This window comes from Martes martes (assembly GCF_963455335.1).
Source record: "Martes martes genome assembly, chromosome: 5".
Lineage (NCBI taxonomy): Eukaryota > Metazoa > Chordata > Mammalia > Carnivora > Mustelidae > Martes > Martes martes.
Window position 1 is genome coordinate 162,593,122 of NC_137892.1, and position 17,457 is coordinate 162,610,578.

Here is a 17,457-nt window from a genome sequence, read left to right on the forward strand (position 1 = left end):
CACTATGGCTGGGTTTCCTTTCTGAGGCTCTAGAGCAGAATCTGTTTTCTCCTTTGTCCAGCTTCCTAAGGCTGCTCATGTCCTTTGCCCTGTGGCTTCCCCCTCCCCTCCACACCTTAGAGCCAACAACAGCAGGAGGAGCACACATGTCATCTCCTCCTCTCCTATGCCCTTCCTCCACTTTTAGACCCTTGTGATGGCACCGGGCCGACTGGGATCATCCAGGATGATCTCCCCATTTTACACTCAGCTGACCAGCAGCATTAATTCTTTAATTAATGCTCCTAGATTCTGGAGGCTGGGATGTGGATATTGTTGGGAGCCACTATTCTTCCTTCTACCAAAGTGATGCAAACAAGAGGTTCTGGCAGTCTGGTGTCTAAGAGAGAGAGAAAAGATGGTTATGCCAGAGGAATCACACACAAAGTGATAGAGGACAGGGAAGGATGGGATTGCTGGCAGACGCTCCCCTGTCTGGTCTTATCTACAAGGTCTTAAGGACAGGAGAGCATGGTGAGTCCCCAGAGCAGAAAGGGTGGCCAGATTGGACTCCATGGGAACAAGGACATGCTGAAGTCCAGCAGGTCGGGCTTACTCAGAACACAGAGCTAATTTAAGGGAGTGGAGCCGTACCTGGGACATAATGAGACGTGGTCGGTGAACAGTAAGTAGATAGGAATACAGTGACAATCGTGTTTTTGAGATAATTGTTCAGAATTAACATATAACGGGGGGTGCGTCAGGTGTACATAAGTGATGGAGAGCAGAGAGAGGAGAGGAATCTTGAGAAAAACACAAGATGTAGAACTTTTACAGGTCGCACAACACAAGCTAGCTTTGCCAAGAGAGTTCTGTAGACCAACTTGCCTGTGCTAATGCGGTTTGTCACCAAATGCACTGTTTACATTAATGTCAAAATGTTGAAAGGAGAAAGTGAGTCCATTTTGGCCAAATGGATCTAGATTTGGTTACATGTGAAGAGGATTCCAGCTCTTCTCCCTGCCTCTCCCACGGCAGTGGGAAGGTCGTCACATCCCTGAAAACTACTCTCAAGATCTGTGGGGTTTTGTTTTGTTTAGGATTTATTTATTTGAGAGAGACAGAGAATGCAGTGTGAAGCAGCAGCAGGAGAGGGAGAGAGACACTCTCCAGCAGACTTCCCCTGCGCCCTGAGCCCCACTCGGGTCTCGATCCCACAACCTTGAGATCATGGTCTGAGCTGAAATCAACAGTGGGATGCTTAACCGGCGCCCCTAAGATATGTGTTTTAGGTACTCGGTCGCATTCCACCTTCGATGACCCGTGGACGCGGGCTGGCTCATCGATCGGGTTCTGTTCCACCAGTGCATGGACCCCAGCAGGGTGAGTGTGGATCATTTAACAGCCAAACACATTCTGGTTCTAAGCAATGACCTATGATTTAGGGTATCAGAGAAGACACTTCCACTTGTCATCTAAAGTATCTTTGAGATGAGAAGAGTTCATAATTGAAAGGCAGCCTTCCCTATGGAAAAATAATGAAAGAACCCAAAGTTTTTACAGACATGAAGAAAAGAACAATGTGATACCAATTTGTGCTAAAAATCCTGAAATATAACAATTATGGGAAATTGCTTGGGCTTTGAAGGATGTAAAGATAAACAAATAAAATAAAGTTCCTTGACACAAGGGTTAGCAGATTAATATAGAATTTGGCGTATTTACAGAATCTTACATGAGTCCCTAAAACTGCATTATGCAAGGATTTTTTTTAATTTAATTTTATTTTTTCAGTGTTCCAAGATTTGTTGTTTATGCACCACACCCAGTGCTCCATGCAAAGAAATTTAAGCAGACTCTGCGATAGTGCCCTGAAAGCAGAGATGTGATAACGGTTAAGAAGCACCATGGATGTTTCAGGCTAGAGCTGAGTTAGCGTTTCCAGGGCTAAAGAGGCTTGGAGAGACTGTGGACTCTGAACAAACTGAGGGTTTTGGAGGGGAGGGGGCTGGGGGTTGGGAGATCCTGGTGGTGGGTATTAAGGAGGGCACGGATTGCATGGAGCATTGGATGTTGTGCACAAATAATGAATCTTGGAACACTGAAAAAAATAAAATAAAACTTTAAAAAATGAATCTTGGATGTGATTATACTTAGTGTCATAGAGGCGTGGGAGTGTAGGTGTTTCGTGTCTCAAGTTGTACATCTAGACGCGTCTCGTATTTTTCACAGAGAGGGTCTGCTCTCCTTCCTACACTCAGAGGTTGATATACGGTGATAGACCTAGATGTCCGGGAAAAGGCGGGTGATACTCAGGAAAAGTGAAAAAAGCCCTTCCACGAATGGTATTCATGAAATTGAAGAGGACACAACTCTAGACTTTTATAGTTTAAATCTGACATTTAGATGCATGTTTCCTTAAGAATTATTTTGTGTCTATGCGGTAAACTATTTATGCTGGTTTTGCTAGTGATTTCGTGTGTATGTTTTTGCTTGCATTTTTGTGCCTAGATATGCACTCATTGCAGCACCATTTGTTGAAAAAAAAAAAAAAGAAAGAAAAGAAAAGAAAGAAAGAAGTGATGCCTCCTCATTGATTCGTCTTTGTACCTTTGTCAGAGCTCTGTCCCACATACGTATGACCCGACTTTTGGACAGTATTCTGTTCCATCTGTTTTTTGTTTTTGTTTTTTTTTTTTCTTTTTTGGTCAATATTGTACTGTTTTGATGACCGTACTTTATAACAAATATTAACAGCAGGTAATTTTAATCTTTCAAGTTTGTTCTATCTCAGAATTGTCTGGGGGTATTTTTTGAGGCAAGACAATCATTCTAGTTGCATCTATAGTAATCTCACCTCTCTCACGCATGATATTCACTCATTTCGTCTATATAATTTATACAAATCTTCTCAGGACCAGCTTTTGATTTCAATGATTTTCTCTTTTATTTTTCTGGTGTTCCTTCCATTTTTATCTGCTGTTCTATATCATTTACCTTTCTCTTACAGTATTTTTTTCCTCTTCTATTCCTGCTCTTTTAGTGGGAAAGCTGAAGCCATTGATAATGAGATTCTTCTTCTTTTCTGGTATGGACATTTATTGCTCTACATTTTACTCTGTTTTTTACTGTGTACTGAGTAAGCTACCTCCCACACATTAGGATACATTTCAGTTTCTTTTCTATTTGGACTCAATTCTTTCCAATATCTTAATTTGTGATATATTCTTGATATGTGGGGTTTTTAGAAGCAAGTTATCTCAAATCTCTAATATTTAAATTTTCTAGAGGTTTTTTTTTTATTATTGATTTCTAATTGAATCCATTGTGTATGAATAAAATTATTTTATATTTAATGAGACGTGTTTTATGGCCCAAAATATGTTCTGTTTTGTTAAATATTTTCTATGCATTGGAAAATCAATTGTATTCTCTGCTTGCTGGGTAGGGTGCTCTAGAAATGTCACTCAGGTAAAATTAGGTGATAGTATTGTTTAAATATTCTGTGTCCACATTGATTTTCTCTCCACTTGGCTTATCAATTATTAAGAGAAGGGTATTAAAATCTTTAAATATAATTATTGATTTTCCTATTTCTCCTTATAGTTCTATCATTTTTTGCTTCATATATTTTGAAGCTCTGTTATTAGGTTGATAGAACTTAAAGATTGTTGGTTCTTCTGAATACATAGACTCCTCTGTGATTTTGGAATGACTTTCTTTATATATGGTAATATGATTTTCTCTGATAGATACTTTGGTGTTTTTTTTTTTTTTTAACTGTCAGCATGACAGATGACATTTTCCATTTTTTCTTTTTTTTCTAACCAATTTCTGTCTTGATATTTAAGTGTGTTTATTACAGACAGAGGGTAGCTTGGTATGTCTCTCCCAATGTTTTTAAATTTGGTCATCTCTGCCTCTTAATTTGGGTGTTTGAATCATTTATACTTAAAGTAATTTTTGATATTGTCAGGCTTAAGTCTAGCATCTTGCTAGTTGCTTTCTAATTGTCCCCTCTGTTCTTTGTTCCTTTTACCATCTTTTTCTGTCTTCATTTGAAATAATCAATTATTTCTTATAATTTCATTTTATCATCTTTTTGGCTTATTTGCTAACATTCTTTTTTTTTTTTAAAGATTTTATTTATTTATTTGACAGACAGAAATCACAAGTAGGCAGAGAGGCAGGCAGAGAGAGAGGGGGAAGCAGGCTCCCCCCAGAGCAGTGGGGAAACTGGAATGTATCAATATACATGCACTTAGATGCTCTGAGACCGGGGGAGAATAAAGAAAGATCACTGAAGAAATAATGGTAAAATGTTTTCAAGTTCCATTAATATTACCAAGTAGCAGATTTGAAGAAACTCAACAAATTCCAAGGATAAGAAACATGAAAAAAGAGAATCCACACCATGTCACATCATAATTAGATTATTCAAAAAAAAATCTTATAAGCAAAGAAAAAAGACACATTACGTAAAAAGGAACAAAGACAAGAATGATTGCACATTTCTTATTGAAAATAATTCAAAAACACAAAAAAGAAAGGAACGAATCACAAATGTTTAAATTACTGAGAGAAAAAATAAACTGTAAACATAGAATATCCAAAGAAAATATCTTTCAAAATCACAGGTGAAATAGACTTTTGATACTGACCTGAGCCCAAGGCAGAGGCTTAACCCATTGAGCCACCCAGGCGCCCCCTTTGTTTTGCTATGTTAATGGTTGTATTAGGATTGATAGCACACATTTTTAATTTTACTTATTATTTTTTTAATTGAAATATAGTTGACATACAGCAACACCTTTTTGCGAATTATCACAGTCTCACTATAAGTGACATTGAATCAGTTTATAACAGAATAATAATTTCATAATCATAAATTTTCATTTCTTATCATTTCTCAAATGTGCTATCATTGCCATACATATGAGATTTACTTATAAAGGCTGTGGTACAGTGTTGTTATTGTTATACAAATAACCGACTTACTTCAAAAGAAGTTGAATTACAATACAGAAAGAAAAGGAAGGAAGGAAGGAAGAAAAAAAGAAAGAGAATGAAAGAAAACATACCATGCACTTTCTATTTCCAGTGCTTTTGGTTCTATTGTATATAATCCCATTTTGGGGATTATAATTTTCCTTCTGCCCCAAAGAGTTCTATTAACATTGTTTTTTAGTGTAGATGCGCTGGTGATAAATTATTTCTATTTTTGAATGTATCAAAAGTCTATTTCACCTGTGATTTTGAAAGATATTTTCTTTGGATATTCTATGTTTACAGTTTATTTTTTCTCTCAGTAATTTAAACATTTGTGATTCGTTCCTTTCTTTTTTGTGTTTTTGAATTATTTTCAATAAGAAATGTGCAATCATTCTTGTCTTTGTTCCTTTTTACGTAATGTGTCTTTTTTCTTTGCTTATAAGATTTTTTTTTGAATAATCTAATTATGATGTGACATGGTGTGGATTCTCTTTTTTCATGTTTCTTATCCTTGGAATTTGTTGAGTTTCTTCAAATCTGCTACTTGGTAATATTAATGGAACTTGAAAACATTTTACCATTATTTCTTCAGTGATCTTTCTTTATTCTCCCCCGGTCTCAGAGCATCTAAGTGCATGTATATTGATACATTCCAGTTTCCCCACAGACCACTGATGCGCTATTCATTTGTATTAAGTTCTCTTTTCTATCTTTCATGTTATGTCATGTCTTTTGCTATGTTTTCAAGATTGCAAATGTTTTCTTCCGCAATGTCTAAACCAAAATTAATCCAGTTCAATGAATTTTTCATTTCATCAATAGAATTTTCTGCTCTCAAATTTCAATTCCTATCTTCTTCATGTTTATGTTTCTATATACCTTTTGAACACATACAGATTACAATTTAAGAAATTTTTAAATGCCCTTGTCTGCTAATTCTGACATCTGTAATTTTTGGTCGAGTAGTCATGGGTCATGTTTTTCTGCCTCCTTGTATGTCTGGTGATGTTTAATTGGATAATGGACATTGTGAATTTTACTTTTCTGGCTGTTAGACATTTTTGATTCATATAAATATCGTGACCCTTTTGTTCTTGGCACAGTTCTGTTACTTGAAGTCAGTTTGATACTCTCAGGTCCTGCTTTTAGAGTTTGCTGGGTGTGATGGGAGCTATGCTCAGTCTGTGGCTAGTTATTTCTCCCTGCTCACATGAGACCCTCCTGAGCATGCAACCCAATGCTCATGGATCATGAATTCTTCTGGTCTGTTTGGTTAAAATAGGCACCCTTCCATGGTTCATGGTTCATCACCTGGATGAACGCTCAACACTGTTGCCTTTCATCCTTTCAGGAAGTTCTTTCTCAGCCTTAGGAGTGTTTTCCCTTGTATACTGTGATTAAGTTGAGCTAAATTCTCTGAAGAATCTTATGAAATTCCCCAGAGGAGTCCACCAGGACCCTTCAAGGTCTGCCTCCCTGCATTCTGGTCTTGACCTTCTCTCAAGGCTGCAAGCTTAAGTTAAGGTGACTGTAAGACATTACAGGGCTAGCCAGGTTTATTTCCCATATCTTAAGTCTCTTCACTGCCTGTTGTCCAGTGTCTTGAAAACCATATATCATACAGTTTGTCTGTTTTAAGTTGTTTCAGGTTAATGTTACTCCAGCTTGGTTTGAGGTGGTATGTCCTACAACACATATACTTTAATGACCATAACCTATTCTATTCCACTCTTTGAGCTCAGTTAGAAAGGGTTAAAAATAACAAATGATTTATTTTGTTTCCTCTAATATAATCTATTCTAGAGATGGGGAATGTCAAATTTGTAAAAGTAATTGGAAATTTCAAAATTCATCCTTTAGAGACCAGTAGAATTGAAGAGATCTTATATTATATGTCTATTACATTGAAACTATTACTGTACTTGTACTTTTTTTAAAGTTCCAAAGATTTTATTTATTTATTTGACAGACAGAGAGGGAGAGAGAGACAGCGAGAGCAGGAACATAAGCAGAGAGAGTGGGAAGGGGAGAAGCAGGCTTCCCGCTGAGCAGGAAGCCTGATGTGGGGCTCAATCCCAGGACCCTGGGATCATGACGTGAGCCAAAGGCAGACTCTTAACTGGCCAAGCCACCCAGGTGCCCCCAGGTTTTATTTATTTTTTATTTTTAATTTTTTTATTTTTTTTTTAAGATTTCATCCATTCACCTGACAGACAGAGATCACAAGCAGGCAGAGAGGCAGGCAGAAAGAGAGGAAGGGAAGCAGGCTCCCCGCCGAGCAGAGCCCAATGCGGGGCTCGATCCCAGGACCCTGGGATCATGACCCGAGTCAAAGGCAGAGGCCTTAACCCACTGAGCCACCCAGGTGCCCCAGGTTTTATTTTATTTTTTATTTTTTTTAAGATTTTATTTATTTATTTGACAGAGAGAGAGAGATCACAAGTAGGCAGAGAGAAAGGGTGAAGCAGGCTCCCTGCCGAGCAGAGAGCCCAATGCAGGGCTCGATCCCAGGACCCTGAGATCATGACCTGAGCCGAAGGCAGAGGCCCAACCCACTGAGCCACCCAGGCGCCCCAGGTTTTATTTTTTTAAATGATCCCTATACCCATCTCCCAACTCTGAGATCTAGAGTCGCATGGTCTACCAACTGAGCCAGCCAGGCATCCTTATACTTGTTCTAATATGGTAAAGCCACACCATTGTTTTTCATTACTATTTTGTCATCTATCATGTTTATAGATAAAATTTAATTTGGTCCCCATTCGCTGATATTTCCTCCTAACAATTTCCTTCATTCTGTCCTTCCGTTCTTTCTTTCTCTCTCTCTCTCTCTTTTTTTTTCCCTCCTCCTAAGAGTTTTCTTAGCCAGAGCTTTGGGGGAGGGGGGGATTTCTACCAAGTCCTCCCTTTTCCTCTATTCCAGACATAAACATACATTGTAAATATGTTGAAATAAGTATTTTCCCAGCTACTGGTTTTTATATTGACTGATAAGTTGATTTAAAATAAGGAACTACTCTAGAGAATCAAATTATATGCAAACCAAGCACTTCCTGCCCATAATATTTAGTGTTTAGGTCGTTTGGTTTGTGATCCATTTAATTAACATCTTTAATTAAAAAAAATAAATTAAAGGTAAATGGAGAGCCATAGTTGCTGAATTCCCAGCGAGGATTTTCTTTCAGCACCTAAGTCATTGGAATTCTGTTCTGCTTCATTGCACTGCCGGCTGTTGTGGAAATTTTAATGGCGCTGTCTTATGCAAAGGGTGTGCTCTACAAGTAAAACAAATAAAAATGGGGAAATGTACACTTTGTACCTTTGAAAGGTTGCATGCAGCAGCCCCTGGGACTTGGGTTACAAAAACATCTGAAATGAGCTGGGCAGTGGGAACGTGGTGGGACCTGTTTCAGAGGAGAGACAGTTGACTAAGCACTGAATGATTTAGTGCGTCATCCATTATTCCCTGCCTGTCATTTAAACAGGCTATCTATATGCATGGTAGGACCAGGAGCACAGAGAGGAGGCGGACACATGATTTATGGGTGAGGGCAAACACCTGTGGGTTAACCAGCTCAGAAATTAGCCACAAGTAGCATATTAGTGCAGCTAATCAGGCACGGTTCAGTATTTCGGTTTCTTGATTTGCCCATAAATAAGCTTCTATGCGGCTGCCCTGAGGCCTGCTGGTGATTAACTGCCTTGACCTACAGTAAAATATACAGATTGAGCAGCACAACGGGGTTTGCAGGTGTATGCTGTAATCATATGACTCTAGACTTGTACCTTTGTGGGCAGAAGGTCTATGAGTTTTAAGAAGGCTTATCAGAGTACTTAACAATCAATTTACTTTTCATTCCCCTACTCCTGCTATGATGTTGACAACTTGTAGACTCAACTGCCCTGTGACCAGTCACTGGCCATAAAATATTTTCTCCCCTAGTGTCTATTGCAGACCTTGGGGGGGACGCATATGTGTTCATATTACCACCTTTGTATTGTGTTTCTTTTTTATTCTTTTTTTTTTTTTTTTTAAACATAGGGGGCCTGGCTGGTGTGTGTTGATTGTAACTGGAAAGGTCCCTGAAATTGTCTTCCATTTGTAGTGATTAGGCGGGACTGTTCTGTGTTTGAAACGAACGGCGACACAAGCCGGCAGCAGTGGAGCTAGGAGAAACCTACTGTAACGAGTCCATTAAAAATGTGTTATACTTTATTGACTAGGTATTGCCTCTTTCTTGGATCTTAGAAAAGAGACAAGAGGATTCATAAAAACCAAACAGTCATGACCCGGGGGCAAATAGTCTCTGCCCTTGAGCGCAGGGGTTGAAGGTAATTCTAAGGACAAGGTAATGGATTGAGGTGACTTAGGTATGCACCGTTTCTCAGGTGAATGCGGGCACTCAGAAGCAGCGGGCAATTCGTCAGGAGGGCACACATCCCACGTCTTGTTCAGAAGTTCTTTTCTGAATCTCCTGCTCTGATTTGGGCAGGTCGTTCGGCTCCTGAAACTCGGCCAGCCCATGTCAAGCTCTGTTTAGGTTGGGAGGGTCTGTAGTAGGCTTTGTTCCAATGTCTTCCCCTGTTGATCTCAGATCATCCTAAACTCGGGAAGAAAAAATAATAGCATAACCGAGCTGCTTGTATTATCTTTAGTTAGCAGGGAGGAGAAGAGTAATGTGTAGTTACAGACTGCTTAGGAGTGGGCGTTGAAATGTGGACAGAGAGACAGTAAGGACTCAGAGCCCTGTTGTCAAAGAACCGTTGGCAGGAGGATCAGGCGGGGGGTACCCTGAGAGCCCAAGTGCAGAGAAGGCAGGGGTTCTCCAGGATTTCAAGCCCAAAGGGTGTGCTGCTTCTAGAGAAGACGGTAGGAGAGATGCCTGAGAGAGAGGAAACTATGTGAAGTGTGTTTCCATTCGAAAGTTAATGGATTCAGGAGAAACCCAGCTGAGAACTGACTGCCCCACTTCCTAGGCCCTGAGAGTTACAGTTTAAACCAAACAGGACCCTGAAGACGCTAGTCCTCGAGGCATGCCCAGCATCCCATGAATTGCAAATGGGAACTGCTAAAAGCTTTCCCAGGGTTTTGCTTCCTGTTGGGCACCCCTTCAACGATTCCATCCACTCACGTGTGGAGGAACATAGCCACTGCCAGCCTAAGCCCCCCACACAGGATGTTTCCATGGTATTAGCAATGTGCAAAGGTCATGGAGTTGACACCCCTGGCTTTCTGTTGTATTTTTCCTGGAGGAAACAGGGACAAGCATACTCTCCTGTCCCCATCCTTGTCCAAGAGATGCTGCCACTTCCATAGGCAGAGAACTGGGAAGGGTCCTGTCCTTCACCTTCTCACAGTGCCATGCGCATTCTCCCCAGCCGAGGGCTCCAGATACCAATGGCCCGTGACGGGTGGGGAGAGGAGGTGATGGACAAATGTTCATCTCCCTGAACTTATCCCTGGCATCCCCCACAAACAACATAATTTTCCAGATTCCGTTACTACGGCAGAAGCAATAGTCCCATCCAATAGCCAAGTGGTTGTCTCTATCTTCATGCCCCTAAGCACTGAAAGGGGTCATACCCATAATTCTTGCCTATGGGCCTAGCATGGAAATGATGGGTCATTCCAGGTCAATGCAGTTGAGAGTATGTGTGGCTTACTGACGCTTCCCCCCTGCGCCCCCTACCCCAACCCTCCAGGCTGGAAGAAATAATTCCAAATATGAGGTTTCCATGTGTGATAGCCTGAGCCCCTGGGCCCCCACGTGGAACCGAGCTCTTACGTAGACCAGCAGGTCCACACTGAGCCAGCATTTCAGTTAGCTGTAGGTCCGTGTTCTGTGAGTCCCGCTGAACCCGTCCTTACTGATGCAACAACTTTCTGACTGTGTCGCACTAACCCAGGTCTCCGTCTGGAGAATGTACAGAACGATAACCCTGCGTTCAATCAATGAGCGTGGATAAGAGCATTCTTCGTTTCTCTAGCGAACAAAATAAGTGTTCTTCCTAACATGACTTTTTCAACATCACTTTTTAAAATGGAAAAAATCTAGATGACTCCCTTTTTGCCTTCCTATTCCTATTCTCTTCTCATGATCATTATTTTCTTATGATCAACTAACGTGAACCTACTTCAGTTTTGTGGGAACATTCTTTTCCCCTCGAAGCCATGAACAAAATCCACTCTGTTAGGAATCATAAGTGTGAAATTTATTTGAGAGAGGGAACAAAAAGCCTCAGGTCTGTTGTCAACTCCATGCATCCTGGGAAGTCAACATTAGCTTACAGTAGTTTCAATTAATTCCTAATTACTTTTCTGTCATCTTTATATATGAGGAGACACATCCAAAGTGGGGAATAATAGTTTGTAGTACTGTTCCACAGAGTTGAAAGAAGGCCCTGTTTATTATGAACACTAAGTAATGAGCGTGATCATTAGTAATTCTTTACATCTGTGTTTACCTCTGAGGACCTTTGAGCTAATGAATTCTGCACAAATATAAGTAATGGGAAAATCGAGGAGAAGATCTCATTTTTCCCCCCATGGACATTACATATTGCATGTATTCAGCAAGACATTATGAAATTACATAATTGAGAAAAATCCTCATGGGTAAGGACTTACATTTTCTGACTTTGCAAGTGGTCTACAGGACAGCCCAGCATATTGGTAAGATTATAAAGAGTTGGCAGTACTTTCAGATCAGTACATCACTCTAAAGAAAGAAAAGGTCTTAAAACTTTCTTTTTTTATGACTTTATTTTATTTTATTTTATTTTTAAATATTTATTTTTTAATATTTTTAAATTAAATATTTTTAAATTAAAAAATATTTTAATATTTTTAAATATTTATTTTAAATATTTATTTTTTATTTTATTTTATTTTATTTTTCTTTCTTTCTTTTTTTTTTTTTTTTTTTTTTTTTTTTTTTTTTTTAAGATTTTATCTATTTGTTGGACAGAAATCACAAGTAGGCAGAGAGGCAAGCAGAGACAGAGGAGGAAGCAGGCTCCCTGCTGAGCAGAGCGCCCGATGCGGGGCTCGATCCCAGGGCCCTGGGATCATGACCTGAGCCGAAGGCAGAGGCTTTAACCCACTGAGCCACCCAGGCGCCCCTTATTTTATTTTATTTTTAAATAAATACTTTCAGATCAGTACATCAGCTCTAAAGAAAGAAAAGGTCTTAAAACTTTCTTTTTTTATGACTTTATTTTTAAGTCATCTTTACATCCAACATGGGGTTTGAACTTATAACCCCAAGGTGAGGACTCACATGCTCTTCCTTTTAGGCCGGCCAGTCACTCGTAAACTTTCAATTATACGATGAAGAAGGTCTGAGGCTCTCATGTTAAACTTACGTGGTGGGGGGGGGGCAGCTGGGTGGCTCCTTTGGTTGAGCTTCTGATTTGCGTTCAGGTGATGATCCTGGGGTCCTGGCATGGAGCCCCGCATCAGGCTCCCTGCTCAGCGGGGAGCCTGCTTCTCCCTCTCCTTCTGTGCCTCCCTTCCCCACTCATGCTCTCTTTCATTCTCAAATTAATTAATTAATTTTAAAAAAGAGAATGAGCTACTTGTTCATTCTCTAAAAAAAAAATAATCAAGCAAAAGTATGTGTTGACTATAGTTGATATCACTGTATTATATAATCAGAATTTTCCTTTTTAAAGTTTTTATTATTTATTTATTTGACAGAGAGGGGGAGAGGGAGAGAGAGAGAGAGATCACAAGTAGGCAGAGCAGCAGGCAGAGAGAGATGGGGAAGTAGGCTCCCCGCCAAGCAGAAAGCCTGATGCGGGGCTTGATCCCAGGACCCTGAGATCATAACCTGAGCTGAAGGCAGAGGCTTAACCGACTGAGCCACCCAGGTGCCCCTTAAAATTTTCTAGAACTTAAGCGTTTTCACACACACACCAAGGGAAGCTATGTATAGGACTGGAGGGACAAATTAATGGGGACACACTTTCACAATGGATATTGGATATCAAATCATCACGTGGTGTACTTTAGTGTCTTTAATTTTATTTGTGAATTATATGTTAATAAAGCTGAAAAAATAAAGAAAAAAAAAAAGGTTTGCCAAAGCCAATGATAGGCTTCCCTAACAAGAGTCCTCAGAACGAGTCCTTAAAGAGGTAGAGGGTAGAGAAACTAACTCTTCATTTCCGATTCCTCCTCAAGTCTTTTTGTAGGGAAAGCTCGAATCAAATGCTACCTTTGCATTAAGGTGGGAAGAAAGAGGTCATTCTTGCCACTCACAATGGCTCACTTCTGGTGGGAGCACGGGTTCACGGGACAGGCTGCCAAAGGCCAGTGTGAGCACATAAACAGGGGCCTTAGTGATGTCTTTGCCACAGCGTGTCCTGGTTTACCCTGCAGGCGTGGGCGTGTGTTCTGCAGGTACAGCAATGGTGGTGTTGGCATCAGAGAAAACTACGGCTGCCCTTGAACCTGTTGCTCTAGGGTAATCTATTTCTCTTCCCTTCTGTTATCTGAAAATATGTTTCACAATATGACCCCATTGCATGTGGCTTCTTCCTATGGGACGTTTCAGCCACTAACACACATTCACAAATTTGGGGTCGGTGCTGTCTCTAAAAATACCTAATATATCATTTTACCTTAAACTCTGAGAGTTCTTCATTCTTAGTTTTAAGAGATTTTATTATACTCATCATAATAGCTTTATATTTTAAATAAAAACTGCTCATTTTTTCTTTGTCAGTCATTTATAGAGTCAATTTCCTCCAGTGATCATTTTCCTTAAAATATTATTGGCAAAGGTGAAGCTTGATTAATACAGAGTAAGACCTTTTCTTAATAAAATATGTTTAATGTAGAGCAAAGTCCTTTTCTCAGAAGGGGATTGCCATATATACAATTCTACTGAAACGTTTTTTGCTAAGCCCAACTCCCCTTTTGGGCTCTAGTGTTTATGATCTTCTCATTGTAATCTGTGGGAGCAGGATTCACATTCACTTTCACACCACTGCTGTATTTTGTGCCAAGCAGAGTGACCCCAGTGCGTAGGTGGACAGTCTACTTGGTGTGGGGACCCTTGGATAAAGTACTGAGTTTGTATAAATGCAGAGGGGACTAGAAAATGCTGCATAAGAGTCCACAGACTATGTTCTCAGGGCCATCTTTGACCATCCGGCAGCTAGGAGACAATAAAAGAGCTCAAGGCCCCTTGACCTTATTCAAAGGTGTGGAGATCCTGAAACAAAGACGTTCTGGTCTGGAAGTCCACCGCTTTTCAGTTCGAGAATCTGAGGCTTACACGGACTATCTGCCTTGCCTCGGGTTGCAGAGTATCAACTAGAGGTGACCGTCCAGCAAGCTACTCTTAAGCTCCCAGGTCCAGAGTGACCAGCGTGTCTGCTCTCTACGTCCCGATGGCTTGTCTGGTGACAATATTGGCCTTGCAAGATAGCAGTGAGGCCTGCCAGGCGTCCAGCACAGCGCGTGAGGTGTGCAAGCGCTGCCTTTCGCTGCCTCCTTCTCACTCAAGGGTGCCAGGCTAATTGGCCCATCCACTCATCACAGGTGGTAACCGATGGCGGCAGTGGGGGCAGTGAGGGAGAGTACTCTTGGTTTGAGAATCTTCCTAATTTTACTCTAGAAGGTGCCATGAACTATTACAAACCATTTTACAAGGCGGTTTGTTTCTTGAAAGTGAAATCGGTTGCTGACCCTCTTTGTGCTACACACCCCAGCTCCTGTGTCCATGCTCGTGTGCAATCCCCACCCCTTAAATTATGAAGATCTTAATGATTCACGTCTTATGAAAACATATACAGAATTGATGGATGTCACTTCAGAGATTGGACACAAGAAGGCGGCGGCTTCTATCTTGGTTCCTCTTCGGAACTCTGTTCTGTACCACCTGCTACTGTGCCGTGAGGACTTGGAGCCACTTTGGAGGGGCTGGGAAGTAGATTGTCCAGTCCCAGGAGAGCCCTGGCTACCACGAGGATAGCAGGTCGACTGCAGCCTCACGTGGGATCCCAAGCAAAAGACCCCGATAAGCTATACCCAGTGTCCAGACACACAGACACTGTCAGATAATAAATCTTTGGTATTTAGGGCACAACACCTATTAGGGTCATTGGTTATAGAGCACTAATTAACTAGTAAACAAGTCTATAGAAGAGTACAGACCTATGGATTGGATGACGGTGTTCGCAATTATTTTTTTTTTTTCATTTTAGAATTAAGGCTAGATTTCAAATATGGTGTTGGATGACAAAGATTAAAATTGTCCACTCTCAAGAAATGACATCTTAGAAGACTGATATAAAGTAAACTATTTAAGTCATCGTCTTAGCTTGATAAAACTGATATCACTTACGGTGCTTTATAAAATATTACTACATTAATGTCATTAGGATTCGTTAAAGTATCATGATTATGGTTAGTCAGACGGCTGTTCTTCCATTCATTCGATAGATATTTGCAGAATATCCACTAAATGTTAGGCTCTCCAGCCACGGAGATAATTAGGACCCAGAATCTATTTTCAAGGAGATCACAGTTCATCTTTTGACTTTACCATTTTTTAAGCTGTTCCAACAGAACAGAAAAATCTTCTGATAAGTCTGGTGGGAAATTTAAAGGGGAGGATTAGCACCTTAAATTATGAAAACTATCTAGATCAACTAATGGCAACAGTGACAAACATCTTTCAATGAATCCTTTCTTTTAGTCAAAGGGAGGTTTATATCTCAGGTACAGACAACTCAAAATGGCTACATGAAATCAAGAACTGTTTGAAAAGAGAAAAGAAGGAAGAGAGAAAGGAATTTATCGTAAGAACCCTGAACTGATATCTGATGATTCTTGGAACAGCCCTTGAGATGTCAAAGATGATAATACAGTAACAGCATTTGGGAAGTATTTCTAGTCTTACACTTAGCCTTTTGGCAGGAATTTATTAAGACAGAATAAGCCTGTGACTTTTCAATTCCGAGTACAATTTGTTTCTCTAATACATCCGCAGGAGTAATGTGTGATGGAATTTTTCCTCCCGCAGCCCCTCCAGTGTGGGTGATGATATGCTATAATAGGTTCTCCTAGGCCATATCTCAGCAATATAAAACACAACACATGTACATCTGTGGCCCAGTGTCAGTGCCTTAAATGTACATCAGAAATGCATTAAATCTTCTGATTGCTATTCTGTTTGTACAGCTTGTTGGTTCAGGTTTTCCCCTGTAATGTACTCTGTTGATTACCTTGAATTATCAGTATATCCTTGGTAGAACAAGCACACACCTTATTCAGAAAAACAGGCCTAGACATGGCTTGCGCCCTTTTGGTGTGAAGAAAAACCGCAGAAATATTTCCTGGAAGATAACACAGGGAACTCTGATTCTGGACGAACACATCTCACAAGCGTTTCTGCTTCCAGGTCATCTGGTCAGCGCAATCCTCCCAGAATGCTCTCAGGAGTCTCTAGATTTGATGCAGTCTGGTGATGCGATTATATGCAAATCTCCCTCCTGCTAGGAGAGGAAGCTGCCACAAGGTTTCTGGGGCAGCCTGGGCTCCAAGCCTGAGGAACCCCCTTTGTCTCTTCTCCTTTGATTTGAAGGACATGCAAATAAATGTCGATACACATAATGTCAAAAATAAATGCTGGAGATGGTTTTTAAAGTCTAGGTGGCTTACATGAACAACGGCTAACATTTCTGAACCATACAATTCAAATAACTATGAATCCTGTCCACTGTCTTTGCTGATTCCAGAAAATGTGTGTTGCAGTATAGACTGTGACTGTCAGTGCAGATAAAAAAAGCCATCACCCTAATCAGTGAACTATTTTAATATTACTGTCACAGATCGTGTGTGTGTGTGTGTGTGTGTGTGTGTGTGTGTGTGTGTGTTTAAAGTACAAGAAACCACCACATCACATCCTTCAGGCTGGTTTTTGGAATAGTGAAAATATAACTACACATCTGTTCCTTTTCTCTTTTGATGAATGGCATGACTTGTAAAGTTTAGAAACATACTCGACGGTCAAAGGGCAAAAAATAAAGTGACACTAACAAACCAAGGTAACATAAAATATTACCATCTTTATTACTTAGAGGAGCAAGAAAAGTAGAAAAGAAAAGAAAAGGAAAGAAAAGAGTATTGATCCTCATACACCTGGGCCTGAAGTGGAATTTGTGATTTTAAATGCTGTTGGCATTATTAATATCCTCCCAACACTAACAGTTTCAGAGAACTAATGATTCATAGAAAGTACTCTTGTTCGTTGAGTGGTCCTGCTGATCCAGGCTCTGTGCTGGGCACTGGGGACAGACACAGGACAAGCCATAGTTTTCGTGCTTTGCTACTAGAAAGCAAGTGGGGGGGGGCAGCAAACAAGCAAAGCCCTCCAAACAGTAATGTGTTAAGAGCGAAACCCAGGGACCCAGATCAAGGGAAGGTCAAAGTGAGCCCTGATGAGGACAGGGGAGTCATGGGTAAGAGTTGCC